We start from the raw sequence: 20401 nt of genomic DNA on the forward strand, positions 1-20401 counted from the left end.
AGTTGAGGAGAAATCCTTTTTCCTTGATTTTTTGGAATAGTTTCAATAGAACTGGTACAAGCTCTTCTTTGTACATCTGGTAGAATTCAGCTGTGAATCATCTGGTCTGGGGCTTTATTTGGTTGGTAGGCTTTATATTACTGATTCAATTGTGGAACTTGATATTGATCTGTTTTATGTTTCATTTTCTTCCTGATTCAATCTTGGGAGATTGTGTGTTTCCAGAAATTTATTCATTTCCTCTATATTTTCTAGTTTGTGTTTGCAGAGGTGTTCATAATAGTGTTTGAGGATTTTTGTATTTCTGTGGGACTGGTTGTAATGTCACATGTGTCATTTCTGATTGTGTTTATTTGGATCTTCTCTCTCTTTTTCTTTGTTAATCCAGCTAGTGGCCTATTGATCTTATTTCTACTTCAGAGAACCAACTTTGTTTTTGCTGATTCTTTATATGAATTTTTGGAGCTCATCAGTTCCTGTCTGACTTTAGTTATTTCTTTTTTTCTGCTAACTTTGGGGTTAACTTGGTCTTGTTTTTCTAGTTCTTCTAGATGTTCTAACATTGAACACTAATTAGACATCTTTCTATCTTTTAAGGTAGGCATTTAGTGCTATACACTTTCCTCTTAACACTACTTTTGCTGTATCCCAGAGATTCTGGTATGTTATGTCTCCACTTTCATTTATTTCGAGAATTTTTTTTTGATTTTTGCCTTGATTTCATTGTTTACTCAAAAGCCATTCAGGAGCAAGTTGTTTGCTTTCTTTCTGATTGTGTGGTTTTGAGAGATTTTTTTAGTATTGATTTCTATTTTTATTCTACTGTGGTCTGAGAGTATGGTTGGTACGATTTCCACTCTACGAAAATTTATTGTGACTTGCTTTATGGCTGAGCATGTGGTCAATCTTGAAGTATGTTCTGTGTGCAGATGAGAAGAATGTATATTCTGTGGTTGATGGGTAGAGTATTCTGTGATGTTATTAATTGGTCAAGTCCAGAACTTTTGTTAGTTTTCTGCCTCCACAATCTGTCTCATTCTGTTAATGAAGTATTGAAGTCCCCCACTATTATTGTAATTGTCTAGAATTATTTTAGGTCTAAAAGTACTTGTTTTATGAAACTTGGTGCTCCCATGGTTAGGTACTAATATATTTAAAGAAGTTATGTTTGCTTCTTTAAATCAAATTGAACTCTTTATCATTATGTGATGCCCTTCTTTGTCCTTTACTACTATTGTTTGTTTAAAGCCTGTTTTACCTGATATAAGAATGGTAACCCCTTCTCTTTTTTGTTGTCTATTTGTATGGCAGATCTTTCTCCCATGCTCTGCTTTGAGCCTATTGGTGTCATTACATATGCAATAGGTCTCTTGAAGATAGCAGATGAATAGATTTTTTAAAAATTCAACTTGCCACTCTATGGCTTTTAATGGTTTGTTTAGACCATTTACATTCAAGATTAATATTGATATGTGAGGTTTTGATTCTGTTGTGAAGTTGTCAGCTGGTTGCTTTGTAGTTTCTACTGTATCTTCATAGGGTCTGTAGACTATGTACGTAAGTGTGCTTTTGTGGTAGCTGGTATCATTCTTTTGTTTCCATGTTTGAAACTCCCTTAAGAATCTCTTATTAATATAAAACTGGTCTAGTGGTAACAAATTCCTTTTGCATTTAATTATCTAGAACATATTTTGTTTCTTCTTATGAAGCTTAATTTGGCAGGATACAAAATTCTTGGTTGGAATTTCTTTGCTATAAGCATGCTGAAAATAGGCCCCCAATCTCCCTTGGCATGTAAAGTTTCTTCCAATAAGTCTGCTGTTAGCCTGATGGTGTTACCTTTGTACATGATCTGCCTCTTTTCTGTAGCTATCTTTAAGATTTTTTATTTTTTAAGCTCTGACCTTGGACAGTCTGGCAACTATATGCTTTGGTGATGTTCATTTTGTATAGTATCTTGCAGGTGCTCTTTGGTTTTCTTATACCTGGATGTCTACCTCACTAAAAAGATTAGGGAAGTTTTCTTGAATTATTCCCTCAAATATTTTTTCCAGGTTGTTTGCTTTTTCTTCTTCTCTCTCAGGAATGCCAATAATTCATAGATTTGCTTGCTTTACATAATCCCACAGTTCTCAAATACTTAGCTCATTTTAAAAAATTATTTTAAAATTTATTTTTGTCAGACCAAGTTAGTTTAAAAGACTGGTCTTCAAATTCTGAACTTCTTTCTTCTGCTTGGTCCAGTCTATTGCTAAAGCTTTCAGTTGTATTTTGAAATCTCTTAAGTGAGGTTTTCAATTCCAGGAGCTCTGATTGATTTATTTTTACGATATTTATCTCTTTGTTTATTTCCTGGATTGCTGTAGAGGTTTCTTTGTATTGTTATTTAACCTTGCCTTGGATCTTGTTGAGCTTCCTTGCAATCTATGCTTTAAATTCTTTGTCTGTCATTTCTAAATTTCCATTTTGGTTAAGGACCATTGCTGAAGAGCTAGTGCAATCCTTTGGTGGTGTCATTACATTCAGATTTTTCATGGTGCCTGAATTCTCATGCTGTTTCTTTCTCATCTGGAGGCATTGGCACTTCTAATTTTTATAAGTATTTTTGTGCAGATAGGATTTTTTCTTTCTCTTTCTTTCCCTGTAATGTTATTATTATTTTATACTTTTTTTTAATGCCCCTTTCTTTTCCCTCTCCCTAGGGGGTGTGACTATAGATAATACTGGGTAGGGTCTTTCTATAGCCCTATGCACTTCTTTTGGCAGGTTTTATATTAGGCCATGCAGTCATCCTACAGGCCCATAGATGGAACTTATGGGTAAGAGCCAACTGCAGCCAATGCGGCTGGGTATATATGTGCCCTTGTTTACTGGTAGAAGCTCTCTGTTGCTTCAGGCAATGGGCTCGTTCATGGAATACACAGTGGAATGCTAAGCTCCCTGCTTGGCCTTAGGAACTGCTGGCAGGAGCCATGAAGAGGGCTGCACTGGATGGGCCCACATACAAGACCCCTGATGGTGGGCATAGGCACCAAAGCTGAGGGAGAACCCAGTGGGCAGCTACCAAGCACCCAGAGGTGTGCCTAGGTTTGGAACTGGGAAATCTCTTTGGCCCCAAGTTCTCGGCATGGGGATGGGGGCAGCCTAAGCTACTAATCCAGGAGAGTGGGCGCTCCAGATGTCTGGAGATTTGCCTGGGTGTGGAGTGGAGAGGGTCCCCTCATGCCAGGATCACTGCACAGCTGAAGACGGTACAGGCCAGTCCCCTGATCCAGGTGAGCAGGTGCTCTGAATGTGTGGAGATCTGCCTGGTGTGGAGTGAAGAGAGCCTCACTGCACCACGATGTATGCCCAGGAAGGGTGCGGTGCCTTAGGCTGCAGATTCCAGCAAGCAGGTGCTCCAAATGCCAGGATTTATGCATGGAGGTGGAGCAGAGAGGGCCCTGCTACACTACGATCTTAGGGGAGCTGGCTGGGGTCACCCAGCAGTGACACACACAAATCTGTTTCAGGTCACTAAGCTGGCCATGGCTGAAAGTCTCACTGCCCAGGAGAAACTGCATCTCTAGTAGTTCTCCTCCTGCCCCAAGCCTGCCGTGGGGTGGGGTGGGGATACCATTTAGCCCTACAGCTGAGGTGCTTTCCACTGTTCTGGCTGTGGAGGCCCCTACCATGCTCCAGAGAAGGTGCTCCAATCTCTGGCCCAAGACTAAGATGCCTGCATGGCCACACTACTGGGTCACCAATGAATGGCTGATTTTATATGTGCCCAGATTAAAAATGGTGTCTTGCTCTTGGTCCCAGGTCTGGAACAATGTCTGCAGCTTTTCTCGGTGTCTGTCCCTCCCAGCGTCTCCCAGCCTCTCTCCAAGTTAGCTCCTAGGCTCGAGCAAAGCAAAGGCTGTCCCTTGGCCTGGGTTGCTCGGACCCCAGTAGAAAGGGAAGTCACAGAGGGAGGCTCTCTGCCTCCTTCACATATGGGGTTCCACTGACTTATATCAACCAGGGACTGTCACAGGGGCTGTTTGCAGGCGTTCTCCTCCCTGGGATCTAGGGTGTCCTTCATGGATTTGGTGGATCCCTGATTTCCTTTTGGAATTAAAGTTCAGAGTTGATTTTTATGCACTATCTTGCTGTTTCTAAGTGGTTGAGACTGAAAGCCTCTAATCTGCCATCTTGAAAAAAAAAAAAAAACCTAAATGTCCTTTATTCTAGCTTTTAGTCCTACTTTTTTTTTTTTTTTTTTTTTTTTTTTTTTTTTTTTTTTTTTTTTTTTGAGATGGAGTCTTGCTCTGTTGCCCAAGCTGGAGTGCAGTGGCACAATCTTGGCTCACTGCAACCTCCGCTTCCCAGGTTCAAGCCATTCTCCTGCTTCAGCCTCCCAAGTAACTGTGATTACAGGCACCCGCCACCACGCCCGGCTAATTCTTTGTATTTTTAGTAGAGACAGGCTTTCACCATGTTGGCCAGGCCTGGTCTCAAACTTCTGACCCCAAGTGATCTGCCCACCTCGGTCTCCCAAAGTGCTAGTATTACAGGTGTGAGCCACCACACTTGGCCCTAGTTGTACAATTTTTAATTTGATGGTTGTTGTTCTCCTTTTCCTCTTCCTCCCTAGTTTCTAGCTGTCGTAGATTGTGAAAACGGTCAGAGATTCTTTGCCACTCCCCTCATGATTTCCCTGTCCTTGGAAGCTGGGTGGCCAAGTGACTGACTTTGACCAGTAGAGCCTGGTGGAAGTGTTGTGTGAATTCTGAGCCTCTGCACCCAAGAAGTTTTGCATCTTCTGTCCTTGGACAGGGATCCTTTAGCTACTGTGTGAACAAACTCCAGCCAGCCTGTTGAAGGATGATAGACTGTGTGGAGGAACATGGGGTCATTTCAGCTCTGCAGCTGTGCTGCTGCTCCTGGGAGAGGCTCCCGGCATGAAGGGATGCCCACCAGAGACAGCAGAACCTGGCCCAGACCAGAAGGATGGTGCATCTGAGGCCAGCCTAAACTGCTGAGCTAAAGAGAATGATGAACTAAATAAAATTGTTGTTGTTTTAACCCCCTAAGTATCAAGGTGATTTGTTGCATATTTCTCTGTTAAAATTCTTAATAATTTAAAAATAATTGCCTTAAATATATTGACAGTGTAATTTTAAATGTGTCTCATTCTGTACCCAGGCTCCATGTGGTATGGTTGTACTGTGCATTCTTTTTATTACTTTTGGTCATGTTTTCTAGCTTTCTGATGTGTCTGGTTATTATTGATTGAGTGATGGGAATTGCATATAAAAACCTGTAGAAATATTTTGAGGAATGTGATGATGTTATCTTTCTTTAGAGGTTGTATTTACTTCTAGGGGGAAGCTAAGGCATTGGTAGCCTTGGGTCACCTCAATCCAGTTTCATGCATCTAAAGTCTATGAAGCTCACCTTCAGTTCTAGGGTTAAGCCTGTCAGGGTCCCAAAAAGTGTGGGGGAATTACCAGTCTCCTCTTCCAAAACTGGACTGCACTTTTTTTTTAAATTCACTGAACCAAGATAAAACTTATTTTATCTTGCACATTTTATCTTAACAGTAGAAGATGTCTTGCCCATCCTCTCACCCTCTTAGCTGCCTCTTTGAAGGATGAGATGCCCTTGGTGGGGTGGGGCAGTAGTTCAAATCCTGTGCTTCCTTTTCTGTGTTTTCTTCTCCTGCTAGACCTTGGGGATACAATTCTCCACTGCCTTGGGCTTTCTAGTTAGCCTTTATGCAAACTTCACTTTTGACAGATATTTTAGCTGCTAGCAGGAGGATTGGTAAGAATTGTCTGAAAGTCCATTAGCAGAAACAGAAACACACAAGGACTTAATTTTTAAAAGATATATTGAATTGGGCTGGGCGCAGCGGCTCACGCCTGTAATCCCAACACTTTAGGAGGCTGGGGCAGGCAGATCACAAGGTCAGGAGATGGAGACCATCCTGGTTAATACAGTAAAACCCCATCTGTACTAAAAATACAAAAAATTAGCTGGGCGTGGTGGCGAGCGCCTGTAGTCCTAGCTACTCGAGAGGCTGAGGCAGGAGAATGGTGTGAACCCGGGAGGCGGAGCTTGCAGTGAGCAGGGATTGCACCACTGCACTCCAGCCTGGGTGACAGAGCGAGACTCCGTCTCAAAAAAAAAAAAAAAAAAAGATTTATTGAATATGGGGAAGTACAAAGGAGAACATAACCTAGATGATAGCACATGATATATTTGCTTTTAAGAAAATCCCTATTTATCTAAAATGAGAAGTATTTGCTATAACTCATATATATTTTATTATATTTATAAGTACTTACTATTTAGAAATTATATTCATTATGTATTATAAATTGTAAATCCAATAATGTCGTAGAGTAAAAAGATAAAAGCGAAAAAAATCCCAAATCTGCTGCTCAAAAACTGTCTCATTAATTAGGGTGATCGTCATGCTACACATTTTTGATGAAGCTTATACACATTATTAGAGGACTAGCTAAATATAAATAGTTTCATGAACTGGGATTATACTAGAAATGCTATTTATTGAAAAGGATATGTTACTTTACCTGAATCTAATAAGGAAAATAAATTAAAATTAAAGCAAGTATTGACATCAAATACATTTTATTCATTACAAGAGATATTGGCTGGGAATGGTGGCTCACATTTGTAATCCCAGAACTTTGGGAGGCTGAGGCAGGTAGATCACTTGAGCCCAGGAGTTCGAGGCCAGTTTGGCCAACATGGTGAAACTCTGTTTCTACCAAAAATACAAAAATTAGCCAGGCATGGTGGCAAGTAGCTGCAGTCCCAGTCACTTGGGACACTGAGGCAGGAGAATCCCTTGAACCCTGGAGGTGGAGGCTGCACTGAGCCAAGATCACCACTGCACTCCAGCCTGGGTGACAGAGCGAAACTCTGTCTCAAGGAAAAAAAGAAAAAAAGAGAGAGACAGAGAGAGAGAGAGAGAAATGGAGAGAGAGATTATTCCCTGAGGTTAAAAAAGCATGATTATGATGAATGAGAACTTTGGAGTAATTTTTTAAGGTTCCATGCACCGTTTTCGGAGCGCTCTGGTAATGCTGTGTTTTGTGAGGTGAGCATTTCCACACTTACCCCGCCCCTGTCCCAGCCCTCAGGTGTTTATTCATCACATCACTATTTTTGCACCCTCTCGGTTTCCAGTGCTCACATTCTTTATTCAGCACAATCCTCACGGGGCTTCATATTTCTTCCACATTTACCTGTGCTTGGTGGCAAGCACTGGCCCTCTTCTCTGACTTTGCCATGTCTGTCCTCTGCAGTGCGATTAGCTTTTAGGATAGTAGGCTATATTTTTTAAAAGAGGGGCTCATGGCTAATCTCTGCGATTTTATAATCTCTGCAGTTTGATGCTTGAAGCTGCGCTGCCTGCCCTAAGGTTGGAAGGACGCCTTGGCTGTGCCGTTGTTTTCTTCACAACTTTGCCATCATTGGGTCTTTTCTAGCATCTTCTGTGTGTGGAAAAGTCTGAGACTAGCCATATTGCTTTTCTTCTTGTAGCTGATTTGATTTTTAAAATTTGTAGGTCTGAATTATTCTTTTAAATAAGTTAATTTCTTTATTCGTCTGGGTTATGTCAGTTGTTTATTATGGGGAGACAGGGACTTAAAATAAGATGTAGGGTTTACAGGGCAGTCAGGGGCTTGGGGGAAGTAGGGGCTCTAGACAGTTGTGTCCTGAGTTGGGAAGCATCTGCTTGACTCAGCCTGAGTGCCTGGCAGAGTCCAAGAACCCCTGGTCAGGCTGCCACACTGTGATGTGGGAGCTCGTGGAGATGTCTGCAGCACTGGGCCAGTGTGATGCCTCTTCGAGGATAACGTCAGGCCAGGGTGACACCCCTTCGGGGACAGCAGCCTCACCTGCACCTTGCTGGTCTCGCACGTGGGCGCACTCTCAGCCTGGACCAACACAAGCAAGGAGCACTAGGGCTGCAGCTCCCAGCTTTGGAAGACAGTTGGAGTCACATCCAGTTACAAGGACAACAGTTGTGTTTTTGGTGTTGCTTGCTATGCGTCTAGTTTGCCAGAATGTCCTCTTTCCATCTACAACATGTTAGATTTTTTTTATTCTAGGGACTTTTCTTGCATGATGTTTTGATGTCGTCTTCCATTCCTCTGGTTGGTTGTCTGCAGCAGGGACACCTATTTTTCTCCTGGTGAGTCTTTGTCTTCTGGGAGGCCTTCCCATGTGGTTTACTGTCTACCTTTTCCAAGTGCATTCACTGCAATATTCTCAAGCCTTTTCTCGGAGTCTGTTGTAGGATTCGCAGTTATTAGACTCCTATTTGTTTCCATAAGGATGTTCTTTGGCCTGTAGTCTTTCATTATGTATTCAATCCTCCTTTTCATCTGATGTTAGGCAGAAACACACTCCTGAAAGTTGTAAGAAAAACGTAGCAAACTGGTTTGAATTGAAGTAGTGAAGCAGTAGGATCTTTCCAAAGGTATATGCCCATCTCAACACCAGGGATGACGCTGAGGAAAAAGGGAGGAGCGGCCGCCGGGACGCACAACAGGCTCCAGCCCGCTGCGTGGTCTGAAGTGAGGATGGAAGCTTGGTCCAGCCACTGTCCCACTAACCCCGCGGTCATGACTTGGGCACCTCTTTCTGCTCGGGTGAGTGCAAGGGCATTTGAGAAAACACGGTCAGTGTTCTCAGGACCAGGCTGGCGCCTTGAGGGCCAGTGCGGGTGCTCAGGTGACAAGACCGTCCTGGAACGGGACGGTTTTGGTGTTTTGCTGTGGTTGTGAATACATTTCCAGTGTTTCATGACACCTGAGGAACAGAAAACCCTAAAGATTTCTTCCCATTTGTGAAATGTTCTGGGGGATATAATTAATGTTTGGCTTTTAATACAATTGTAATCTTTAAGGGATTCTGTGCATGGTGAACAGACACCATTGAAATAGCGTCTGTTAGAGAATCACAGGATATTATTCCCTCATTTAGAAGGGCACGAGGTCTAATCAAACCTGTTTACATGAATGCATTTAGTTTATCCACCAATTTACTGAGTGCCAATGGAACTCCCGAAGAAATCCCTTCGCATGCATCCCTGATGACGGGCTCAGCCCGCTGAGCTGCAGAGAGCACGTTGGCCACACATTTCTGAAATTTCCTTTGAAATCCCAAAGACATCATTTGCTTTAGAAATGCATTATTAATGTTCCAATTAATATAAAACTCTCTGTTGTGGTTGTGGTGCCTTGAATGAGAACCAGGAAACCTTATAAAATACAACGTGAATCGCAGTGGAAAAACTTGAGAACGTTTTCCACTCGAGAAATGCAAGCGCCGTTTACGGTTTTCCAGGCTCTCTATCAGTGTTCCTCGGCTGGCTTTGTTCCCAAATGTAGTGTGCGTCTTCTGAATTTAAGCTAAATTCTAAACCAGACGCCCTTCATGACAATCTCTGCAATTCCTGCTGCAAACCACAGCCTTCCTCCTCGATCATCATAATTAGAAGCTCAGTTTAATGGAGCACTTTTAAAAATTGCTCATACTGACGCCAAATATTTGTACAATTCCATGAAATGTGCAAATTGCGTACTGCTTAGCCTTAATAGGTGCAAAGTGAGTAACTTCCTGTATGCTGCCTGTGGTTGAGGATATACCGGTGGCTGTGAAATGCAGAACTGAGCATTTCACTGCAGGTAACATCCCCTCGAAGGCTCCAGCACATCCACCCTTTTGCATTAAATAACCAGGACATCTGAACAAAAGCAGGGCTTCCTTTGAAACTCCCTGAGAACACCGGTTGTACGGACGCCCGTCTGTTTCCAAATGAATGCTCTGGAGCCTTTGGATGTAGAGAGCTTGTTACAAAACCTTGCTTCATGTACTTTTCATTCATCTGTGATTTTTGAGGTTTCTTGCTTTATTTCCACCAACTACATTTTCCTATCAGATTGTGATTGCAGCGAGTCTTCTCCAGTGTAAACCACTGTAGTAAGTGGCATCTCTTAGCTGTACCTGCCATGGGAGAGGCTGGTGGAGTCGCTGTGGCCTGCTGTGAGGTCTGAGGAGCAGGCCACGTCCCTGCTCGTGGGATCTGCCTGGGTCCCCGACCACCCTTCCTGGCCCCACTCACTTAGGAAGTCTTATCCAGGCTCAGGCCGATTTCAAAGGTCAACCTCTTCGGAAACTTCCTGCTTTTCCCAACTCATTGGATGCGAATCATCGGCCTCTGAATTCCTGAAATTTTTTTTTTCTTCTTTTGTGGCTCTATCTTGCTTTGCTTCCTATATTTGGGTGATATCTCGTCCGCCTGCCCCCACGCAACTGCCTTCCACGGAACTGAAAACTTGCTGGGGGTAGAAACCCTATGCTCTTCATCTCTTGAAATATTTAGAGCATTGTGTAGACGATGCTGTTTAAAATTTGTCAAATTGAACTCAAAATATTACTTTATATCCTGCCATATTCTGGAAATAATTTCATTAGGTATTAATTTATGTGGAACTTACAGGCTTTAAAAAATTATTAAAAAAGCCTCCTGTTAACATGTGTAAACTGCAAGGCAGCCCTTAAGTGTGCTCAGCTCAGGGCAGGGAGTGAGAAGAACCCGGTGTCCAGCAGAGAGGGGGACCTCTGGGAAGTGGACCCAGGACGGAGTGCAGGGAAGGAGGTGGCGCTCCAAGGAGGGGCAGGAGTCTTGGAAACGCGTGCACACCCCAGCTGTCCTCACCAGGACGCAGTAACCCTGCTGGAGGCCATGCTTCATATGAGTGGTTTTGTTTTGTAGAGGACGTAACTCTCAGCTGCTCAAGGACCTGCCGAGGATGCACAGCTTACTCTGGGTGGAAGGGCTGAGAACACGGGTTTTCTCACCATAACTTAGAATCGTTTCTTCCTCAGGCAAGCAGGGGGTCCTTGGTAGGTGGCTGTGGCCAGACGCTAAACACTAAACACGGGTAGAGCCTCCACACTCTGGGTGGCTGTGGCCAGGCGTTAAACACAGGTACGGCCGCCACACCTTGGTATTCTTCCTTGTGGGGTCTTTTGGAGCCTGGGGAATGGGATGGGCCAAGCCACAGCCATCCTGAGATTCTGCACTCCGGCCCTGCCACACGGATGCCAAGCTTGGCCCAGACGCGCTCCAGGCAGGCAGCTGCCCCCGGGCTGCTTCAACCTTTACACGTTCTTCACTGAGCATCACATGAAGGGAGGTTGGATGCTGTCAGTGGACATGATGCTGTCACCACACAAAGCTCTAGTTTTGTTTTTTCTGGCTGTTGCTTTTCCAAGCCTTATATAGGTTTAAGATCTAAAAAAAAAAAAAAAAATGCTTAAAACCAACCCCAAACTCCAAGGGCCTCAGTCTCCTGAACTTTGCTGCTCCAAGCACCATCTGCCGTCAGCACGCCCTCTGCTGGGAGGAGAGAGAGTGTCCTTTCCTTCTATAGAGTGCTTCTGCCTGAGATTTGTTATAAAGGGATTTCACCGAGTTCCACAGAGCTGAATCAAAGAGTTTCTTTTAAGAAGCCCCGCTGGTTTCTGCTGGGGCTGGGCATCTGGCTTTCTGTTCGAAGAGCGCTGATCCAGGGGTTATTTTTGGGCCAAATGCACTCTTTCTGTTTCACAACTGTTTGTTGAATGAATAAGAGTTGCACCACACTACCCGGTAACATAGTGCAGAATTCAGCATGATCCCTGCTGAGTTTTGTTCAGAGAAGGCCATGTGTTGAGCCCTCCCGAAGCCCAGCGGGGGAGGCCGTGTTCTCAAGGTCCTTGTACCTGCGAGGTCACAGAGGCTCAGTGATGCCACCTCCCACACCTCCTGCAGCTGGAGAACTGCCACGGTGTTGCGGCCAGGCTCTCCAGCTCTAGAATCAGCTGCCACCCACACAGTGCCCTGGGGATGCAGCCCCACATGGCAGGGTTTCTGCAAGCGTGTCAGCTGCCCTTTGGCCTTGGGGGCCTGTGGAGCCCATGAGTCCCTTTCCATCCCTAATGGTGCAGAGTCAAGGTGGGCCCCAGCCTTCCTGCCTTCTCAGCAGGCTCCACACCCCCACACGGCTGTCCTCAGTCACCGAGGACCCTGTCGTCCTTTACCAGCCTTGTCATTGCTTTATTCTTCCTCATGGAATTGCCAGTCCGCGATTGTGAGACCTTCGCTGTTTCCAGCCGCCATCGCATCCCTGGTGCACTGTCCACAAGCAGCTAAGCACAGTGCTTGAGAATTAAGAATGTAGGTCTTGCACCTAAAATACTAAGACTGGTGGCTGACACTGATATTTCCAAGCAGTGTGACCTAGGGAAGGATAGTTCATCTTTCTGTTCTCTGTCTTTTCATAAGAACAATTTCGTAAGATAGTGATCCCTGTCTCGGAGGGTTGTGGTGAGGATTAAGTGAGGTAATATGTGCAGAGCATTTGGTGAATGCTATTACACAGCAGTCATTACTTTATTAACAATAAAATCATAAGAATTTTGTATTTATAACGAAAGTAATTTAAATCTTGAAATTAGGATGACATATTTGTCCTCCTGGCACCTAAGCTTTCTGAAGGCATTGAAGGTCTGACTAGAAACACACAGAATGTATGAATCAGAATAATGCGTTCTTCAGAAAAGTCGCTCCTGGAGCCTACTTGTGCTGTTGGTCAAAAGAACCTGGTTTTGCTTGAAAATACTGAACAGTTCGTGTTTGAGCTGCCTCCGCAGCCTGCAGCTCACCTTGTGCATCTCACTGATGGCCAAGATGTGAGCCTCTGTATGGAATTGATTTAATGTGAGGGACTCAAGTTCTTTGGAACTGAGTATGATGAGTGGGGTAAGTATGTGAGCTGCATAACCAATGTGGTAAAGATATAAGGATAGTCATAAAATAAGGGGCTTGGGTTTTCTAAACTGGTTTCCTAACTGACTCTGAAGACAATTATAAAAGGGGAACTGAAAGTGCTTTGAGTGAGGCAAAACCAGGGGGAAAACCACGGGCCCGCCCCCAGTGACTGCTTCAACAGCCAGGGCTCATTGTGTGTGGTAATCAGAGTGCATTTGTCTAAGCTTTGTTATTTCATGATCATTTCTTATATGTTTATACAATATGGTAACTTTTGCAGATATGAAACATGTCTGTGACCATTTAGAAAATTGGCTTCTGTCTATTGACATTCTAGTTCTTGACCTAATATTTTCTTATTTAACTTTTTTATTTTATTTTTTGGAGACAGAGTTTGCTTTTTTTGCCCAGGCTGGAGTGCAGTGGTGCAGTCATAGTTCATGGCAGCCTCAAACTTGTGCTGTCAAGCGAACCTCCCGCTTCAGCCCTGCAAAGTGCTGGGATTACAGATGTAAGCCACCACTCCTGGCCTCTTATTTAACTTCCATTATTAGGAGTGCTTAGTACATAAAAATGATGTTAATTTTTAGCTTAGGAAGGAAAATATGCACATACAGGAAATTGGCCAGGAGTGGAGATTCATGCTTGTAATCCCAGCAGTTTGGGAGGCTGAAGTAGGAGGATCGCTTGATAATGGGAGATCAAGACCAGCCTGGGCAACAAACTCACCTCTCCAAAAACAATAAAAAAAAAAAGACAAAAAACAAAAACAAAACACAAAACCTAGCCGGGCATGGTGGCATGTGCCTGTAGTCCCAGCTACTCAGGAGGTTGAGGCAAGAGGATCCCTTGAACTCAGGAGTTCAAAGCTGCAGGCTGCAGTGAGCTATAATTGTGCTATTACACTCCAGCCTGGGTGACAGAGGGAGACATAGACTCAAAAAAAAAAAAAAAAGAAAGAAAGAAGGAAAATTTATCAGGCTGGGCAACATGGCAAAACCCCATCTTTACTAAAAATACAAAAAAAATAAAAAAAAATTAGCCAGGTGTGGTGGCGTGTGCCTATAGTCCTAACTACTCAGGAGGCTAAGGTGGGAGGATCGATTGAGCCCAGGAGGTTGAGGCTGCAGTGAGCCCTGATTATACCACTGCACTCCAGCCTAGGCAACAGAGTGAGAACCTGTCTCAAAAATAAAAAAAAAAAAAGAAAAAGAAAAAGAAAAAGAAAATGTATGATGTTGTTATGTCTAGACCTTCTTTTTATATGCCAAATGTCTGTAATGATGACAGTGACACTGTTTAGCTAAATGGTTTAGGTGAAAGAAGTACCACCATTTGGTCATGGAAGTAGATATCCTGGCAAATGTATCTGCCTATTTACTATAAACTCAGATGCATAAACCTTGTAGGTATCTTGTTCTACATGTTAGAAATTTCCAAAACGTGTTACGAACTAAGCTCTGATTCCTGTGTCCTTACCCTTGCATGCCAGAGGTAATAGCTGTTTCAACCCTGTTGCTCTCAGCAAAAGTCTTCAAGAAAACTCTCATTCCTAATGGTGACTCCTGTGGCATATGTCACATCTGTTGCTGCTCTGTGGCCTGTAGCTTCAGACCTTACATTTTTCCCAGGCGGATCTGAATAAAAAGGAACTTTTACGGCACTGCCCACACAAATGGAGAGATACACACGCCAGGTTTCCCATCAAAGGTTCACAAATCTTGGGAGAAATTCCTTCTTTGAAAACATGTATATGAAACAGGATAGGTATAAAAACTTTTTTAAAATACCAGACTAAAGATGTAGGGAGAAAAGAAAAGTCAAGCAGTACCTGAAACATTTCTGGCTGCTTTAAACTTTTAAGTTGAAAATGTTATTCATTCAGTTTTGAATTTATACAAAATACATGCCCGTCTTCCCTCTCCACTCAGATGACTCCCAGGTTGGAAGTCAGGGGGTTGTAGCTTTCCCTGCTTTGACCTCGTCACCTAGCATGTAGGAGATTCGCAATACACATTGTCAAACCAAATATAGACAGAAGGAAAATATGTGCGGTGCTCAAATGATGCAAAGGCCCACAGGCGCAAGATGAAATGCCTGCATGCACAAAAATACTGGGCATGTTATGGTAGGGAATTGTAAACCCTTTGTCAAAACCAAGTAGTGTGATCTTTCATCTTTTGCAGATTATCTATTGTAAGAATATACTGGGCTATGGTTTACTGCTTTTCAGCCAGGGAAGCACATGAAGGAATTGTCTTTAGAGCTTGAGTTTGTGTCTGCAGAGAAAGGTGGCGGCTGGAGAGGTAGACGCCATGATTTATGGGATTTGTGGATGCGACCAGAGAACAGACACAGAAGCCAGAGGATGTCATCCCCCAATGACATCAGCCTGTATTTGGAAGTTCGGAGCAGTTACTGTTCTGCCTGTTGGACACACATGTGGCAGGGTTTGTTTCTGCTGCTTTGAGTGTCTGAGCCAGGGCGGCAAATCACCAAGTGCTTGCCTAACAACTGAAGCAAATGGATACTTTTTTTTTTTTTTTCCATTTGGCACATGAGAAAGCCTTCTCCTCTTTCCTGCTCAAATATACACAAAGGACTCAGTATACTTGGAATGTTAACACCAAGAAAAGGACATTGAGAATTTTAAAGGAGTTTAATCTGACAATTGATGCTCTAGTTAATTCCTAATGAATAACTGATTAGCTCCACATTTTCCAGGAAATCACAGCATTATGTCTCATGACATAATTCAAGATTACGTATCATTTTATTTTATCTCAAAGAAGCACACACATGAAAGCCAAACATTTTTCAACTTGGCGCTTATTCCTTCTCTAACATGTCTGGACTAGCAATTTCATTCATTAATAGGTAGCAAAAAACATCATTGCAAAAGAGAGAACTGGGCTTTAATTTTCAAAGAATGTGTAAGTGGTTTGGAGCCGGAAGATGTCAGATGGCCGCCAGGTTGGAGAAGACACTCATGGTGTCTGTTTAGAAACAAAAGTGGAGTCTCCGTGAGAGGCTGTTCTGATTTTCAAAGTGGAAAGGGAAATCCATTCATGTGAATAGTTCTTCTAAAAATGCTAACAAGGATGCCGATGAGCAGCCATTAAACTGGTTTTTATGATTTGGACACCCGCCCACGAAGGACTTTCTGTAGATGGTGGCCTCATGACATGTGGGTCACTGGGTTAGTTTCCCAGAGTAAATGTCTATTATTTATTTTTTTCTGTGGGCTGGTTGGCCCTTTGTAAATTGGAGTTATAGCTGTTTTAAAGCAAGACAGCATCATTTGAAATGATCTCTGCCAGCTTTCTCATTTTAACGAAGCCTCCAAAGCCCCCATGGGAGGCAGAGTTACATCTGAGCCGGGTCCCTCGGCTCTCCCAGCCATGGCGGGCCTTTCACTCTGTTGCAGATGATCTTGTCAATTTATGGGCCATTGTCCTGTGATAGGAGTAGCAGTTAATTAAGACTTGCAGAAGCCCAACGTGGTCTCTCCTTGACTTCCAGGTCACACAGTCAACCTCTTAACAGGACTGTTTATTTATTTATTTTTTTGGTTCTCTCTTTTGTTTTAGGGAACACCTGGGTTCTTGGCTTCTGTTTCTCTCTCCCCTGTGCCCACCCTCAGACCCCTGAACTGCCATTAACAGTTGCAGTAGGAAATAAGAAAGAAACAAAGTATTGTAAACTAATTTTGCTACATCTCAATTGCTCTGGATGCATTTTGAGTGCTGAAAGAAATTGAATACATTAAAACAGATCGTACAGTGAAAAACTGGAAACGGTTGCACTGTTGACTGTTAGTGGAAGAACCGAGTGAAGGATCAGGTAGTGATGCGGGGTTCGGGCGGCTTTGGAGCTGAAACACTCGCATGGGGGTCGAGGTTCTGCTGAGCCTTCTCCTTCTAGAGATCTTGGAAGAGAGACTTAATTTATTTGCTCCAGTTCTTTCATCTATAAAATGGAGATCAAAACACCGAACTCCTCAGGTTCTTGTGAAGACAAATTAGCTCATCTACAGTGCTCAGAAGAGTGGCCAGCTCAGCGTGGTAACCATTGCTATACATCAGTATCGTAGCTATAACTAGTATTGTCTGCAAGAAGGACTGTTGCAGACCCTTTAAGATTATCTACAAGAGTTTACAAGGACACGAAAAGCTATCCTTTAAGGAAATTTTATGAAAAAAGGAGAATTAAAACTGTGTAAGAACCATATGATGTCAAAATGTAGAAATGCACAGAAGATTAGAAAGAAATATACAATATATTAACATTGATTGCCTCTGGATGTTGGGATTATGGGTGGTCTTAAAAGGAATACTGCTTTATCCTTTCTCATTTTTTAGTAATAGTCATCTGTTACTTTTACAGCAAGTGAAGAGATACTCACTTGAACTCCAAAAAGAAAATAAGAAAGGGAAATTCATTCTATATATTTCATGCAATCAATTACATTGACATAATATTGTGAATGTAAAAGTTGGAGCTATGCAATGAAATAAAAATGTGTAGGCGACGTTGCCCTTGTCTGTGTTATTAAAAAATATTTGGGAATTTAGGATAAAGAAAGTTAAAATGGAGAACCAGTGCAATAGAAATCGTGTTCTTCTCTCATGAGAGAAAACTGAGAAGGGAGATGTCAGTGGTCCAAGATGCCCTGGAGCCTGGGCCTGCCTTTAGTGGTACCTCCCATCGTGCTGGAGATGGTGGCACCTGACTCACCCTTCTGGGGTGGGGGACAGCAGTGTGGTAGATGGTTTGCTTCTAGGGGTAGGCGGATTTGGAAAAGTGGGGACCTTATGGAGCAAGTGCAGGGAAGGCTGAGCACACAGCCGCAGAGTGATTTCGCCCGGGCGCAGGGCACACAGCCGCAGAGGGATTTCGCCTGGACGCAGGGCACACGGCCGCAGAGGGATTTCGCCCGGGGGGGAAGGGCACACAGCCGCAGAGGGATTTTGCCTGGACGCAGGGCACACAGCCTGTGGGCTGCCGAGGAACTCATCTTGTGACTGCATGAGAATTTGTTTTTTATGTGGTATCTTTTTAGCCAGAGAACTTTCCTCTGTATCAGTAAACATTACATTAATTTTCCATTGTTGTCGTGAGTTCTAAGATCCTGTGGGTCATATTGAAGTCTTATTAATCCCATTGGAAAAATCCCAAAATAAGCAAATAATGAAAAAAAGAGTCCCCTAAAGTCTCACCAGGAAGTGATGTCAGTTGCTGAAGTTTTGCTTCCAAACGTGTGTTTTCCTTGCCGCTGTTTTTGCGCATTCACAGGCATGAGCCTTCTGGGAATGGCTGAGCCCAAACATCTTGTAGCTTTACGAACTATTGATGTATCTTTGACACACTATTAACCATCTGTTGACCTACCTAAAAATTAGAGTTTCAGGGACAGAAGGAAAGCATGGCACATCTCTTTGCTGATGAAATGTTCGCCCTATGTAGATGCTTGACTCCATTGGATGGAGGTGCTTGTGGTTAATGTAGCCAAGATCCTGCTTATTGTCAATATCTGATCCAAAGCCAATGATTCATGTTCCAAAGAAAATGTTGCTTTTCTATTTTCCCATCATGCAGGCTCTCCTGCCCCAGACTGAAGCTAGCCGCCCGCACACTGTTCTGCATCTGGGTGACATGGGAGATAATTGCAGGACTCTTACAGCCATGATAAACCGTGCTTTCCCCAGCTTCGAAGCCCTTTGAAGTTGCAGACAGTTTCATGATAATTGATAATGTAATCTCAACCCAGCCTGTATGTGCTTTTTTCCCCTTTTCTTTCCTGGCTGCTCTGTGAGGAGCAGAATTACCATAGCATATGCATTGACTGCCTCCGGAAGAGGTCACAGTGCAGGGACTGCCCTGCTGACACAGGTTCTTGTGAAAGGTGAAGTCTTGGCAAGATCCAAATAACAGCCAGTGGACCTAGTTGGAAGTGGGTGGAGACCGGGGGAGAGCTGGGAGAGAAACGATTTTTCATTCCTAGTACCTTGAGGCTATACACGGCAATTACTATTGCAGAGGCAATCACAAAGTTGTTAATTACAGGTTTATACCCTTGTAGCCACAAGTAGAAATGAAGGGGCTAACGCTTACAAAGTGGTGCTTGAAAAAAGTTATAGGTGGTTTCTTTTTTCCTTTTTAGTGGAATTACTTAATTAATAGTCAGATTTGGGCCTGATGAGGAAGAGAACGCTCAAAGAAACAACTCCTTAGAATAACTGCATCTGTCCATCCCTCCAAGTTGCTTTTCTTAACTGGTCATTCTGTCTTTATTTTAACTAATTATCTCTGGAAATCTTTCAGATGTGGACCTAAGACAGCATCAGGTATTACATGTGCCTCCCTGCCCGCCTGGGCTGTGATATTTTATATCACAGAGATGCTCTGCTCTGTGGTCACTTCTTAACCTGGTTACCCCGAGAGATCCGGGAGTCCACACTGCATTCCCCAAGGCTGGGCCTGGTGAAGCTTTCCTCCCCGTGCCCAGCGTTGCAGTCTCACTCTTCGGAAAGGCTGGGCAAACCCACTGTGGCTCCTCTGTGGTCTCGCTGTGAGGTGAGAAACGCTGGCCCTGAAAAGCTGCACTCCAGTCTGGCTTAAAATCCTCTTTGAAGCAATCTGCATTTTCTGTTCTTAAGTTTGACTCAGAAGAACTCAGGGACCCAGGTGGAAGCATGGTCTGACTGGCAGGTATGGGATGCACGGTCAGGCCCCATGGTGGTGGCCACTCCTGCCTAGGCTGCTCACGGGTGCTGGAGTCTGTGCCGAGTCCTCGGCCCTGCCTCACACCTCCAGCCTCCTCCGCGAGTGACCCTGTCTCTTTCATCTCTGTGTGCCCAAAGCCGGACAGCGGCTGCACACAGTAGGTGCTCACCAAGTGCTTGTTGGAACTGATGGCGAATGCAGCCTTCTGAATGCTCCTTCCTGGGATAAAGACAGAAAACATCCTCTCCTCTCTGAATCACTTTTAATTTGTCTAACGTATTTGGTTAAAATTGGGGGTGTTCCTTGCTCTCATTGAAACATGCGTTTTCCTGTCGACATCGTTTCCACTGTACACATTTCAAAGGGAGGCTCCTTTCCTCGCGTCTGGCCCTCAGCCAGTAACACCCAGCGCTTGAGGGAAGTAAACAACTCTACCAAACAGGGCCGAGACACTCCGGGCCATGCAAGTTCCGCAGGGCAATGCTGCTGTCGGAGACACCTGATATGTTCGCCAAGCCTTCTCTTCCTGGGGAGGGAACCAGAGGACTTGGGTGTGGAGGCCTCGTTCCATCGTTCAGATGAGGATTGGTTTCTGGGGCCAGAGGGAGATGTTCAGTGACTGTGAGTGCTTGGTGCACATCCACAGTGAGTGCTTGGTGCACGCCCACAGTGAGTACTGGTGCACGTCCACAGTGAGTGCTCGGTGCACGCCCACAGTGAGTGCTTGGTGCACGCCCACAGTGAGTACTGGTGCACGCCCACAGTGAGTGCTCGGTGCACGCCCACAGTGAGTGCTGGTGCACGTCCACAGTGAGTGCTCGGTGCACGTCCACAGTGAGTACTGGTGCACGC

The sequence above is a fragment of the Piliocolobus tephrosceles genome, chromosome 18 (assembly GCF_002776525.5).
Source record: "Piliocolobus tephrosceles isolate RC106 chromosome 18, ASM277652v3, whole genome shotgun sequence".
Classification (NCBI taxonomy): Eukaryota; Metazoa; Chordata; class Mammalia; order Primates; family Cercopithecidae; genus Piliocolobus; species Piliocolobus tephrosceles.